The sequence below is a fragment of the Phocoena sinus genome, chromosome 12, assembly GCF_008692025.1.
Source record: "Phocoena sinus isolate mPhoSin1 chromosome 12, mPhoSin1.pri, whole genome shotgun sequence".
NCBI classification, from domain to species: Eukaryota; Metazoa; Chordata; class Mammalia; order Artiodactyla; family Phocoenidae; genus Phocoena; species Phocoena sinus.
Window position 1 is genome coordinate 69,514,298 of NC_045774.1, and position 1,932 is coordinate 69,516,229.

A 1,932-nucleotide genomic window follows, 5' to 3' on the forward strand; every position below is an offset into this window, starting at 1 on the left:
GATTTGGCCTGAAGGCTGTGTAGTTTGCCAAACACGTAGATATGAGTGCTGAAATCCTGAGGCTGCCCTTGTTATGAGCTGGTCATTCAGCGGTGCTTCTGTTTGCTTGTTTGAAGATCCTAGACCAAGAGCACACACACGTACTCTTCTCATAGACCCTTGAGAATCCAACAACAGCCCTTCAGGAGCCACAGGTCCTGGGTTGAGAAACTTTCTGCTTTGGGCATTTCCCAAATAGGCCATCTCTAAAAATGAAAATGCCTTAAAATCGAACAAGGGGTTAAAGTGTTCACACGTGTCAGCATGTTCTATGGGTCTCAGAGATGGAAAGAGGTCCCCAAGAGGAAACTGTTTTCTTTGGGGGTTAAATGATTTGTGTGCAAGGTTGGACAGAAATTAGCTCCAGGGGGAGCTGGAGACCCATCCTGCAGGACCTGGCTTCTGCTGCTGGATTTTCTACTGATTATTGTGCGTTGTGGACAAGCCACTTCCCTGAGTTTTGGTTTCTTCGTCAGTGCATTAAGGTTCCTACCACTCACTGCCTACTACAGAAGATGGGGTGGGGGTCAGATGAGAGGCTGTGAGATGTTTTGGAAACGGTCAAGCACCATCCAGGGATAATAATATCCAAGGTATTATTATTACTGAGAAGCAAAAGAAGCTGGGTATGGAGGCTGATGGCTTTTTCAGGGCTTGTCACCAGTGGTGTGTGTGGCATTCGATATCTGGTGCCTCTCTAATGCAAGTTTCAAAACAGCACTCCTTGGTAACGACAGAGCAGGTCCCCTGCTCCTGGCAGTGCCAGAGTTTCTTGGACAGTGTTTGTGCCCATTCAGAGCCCAGAGAGGGCACTTGCTTCCTGATGCCTGAACCACACACGAAGTGAAGCCTCCTGTGCGGCGAGAAGTTGCTGGCATGGCAAAGGCTCATCCTGCAATAAGAGAAGAATGGGAGGGCTGGTGCTCAGGTCCAAAGGCTCAGAAGCTCAGGTTTATAGTTAGTACACCCTGAGTGGAGTCATCCCTAAGGGACCCATCCACATTAGCCAAGCCCCAGGAAGCCTGATTTATAAAGCACCTCTCCAGGGACTGGAAGTCTTGCATCTAATCTCAGGAGGATTTCATTGCACAGCTTAAGGAATCTCAGCAAGAAAACAATTCCTCAGAAGGTTGCATGGTCACTTGGAGTCATGAGAATCAAATGATTGTAATGGACATTTAATCCAGGATGTATAGGAGCCAGATGCATTAGCTATCCTTGTCCTACCAGATGGTTACTGGGACTCACTTTTTTAAACCTAAGACTTGCGCATATTCTCACTAGCTCTGACAATAGCTCAGCATGTTTGCAATAGGGGTTGTCCCAGAAAGCCCAGGATCCTCAGTTGCAGAAGAGAGAGTGGTGTCTGCACATTACTGTGTTCTCCCTACCCGGAGAACTGTGTAGACTCTTAGCAGGTCCATGCCATTTTAGGTTGTTTCTGTTCACCTATCTTTCACGCAGACCTCTACTTTTTTGTGAACCTTTGCTGCCATGTCTTGATGCCGCTCACAGGACCACATGGTTGGTTGTCTTCTCTCTGTTTCTTCATTTACTACCCACTTTACTCAGGTACCTTTTGGTTGCTATGATTGGAAAAACGTTTCCAATTTTTTTTTTAATTAATTTATTTATTTTTGGCTGCATTAGGTCTTCGATGCTGCACACGGGCTTTCTCTAGTTGTAGCAAGCAGGAGCTACTCTTCATTGCAGCGCACAGGCTTCTTATTGCGGTGGCTTGTCTTTGTTGTGGAGCACGGGCTCTAGGACCACGGGCTTCAGTAGTTGTGACATGTGGGCTCAGTAGTTGTGGCTCACAGGCTCTAGAGCACAGGCTCAGTAGTTGTGGCGCACGGGCTTAGTTGCTCTGCAGCATGTGGGATCTTCCCGGAC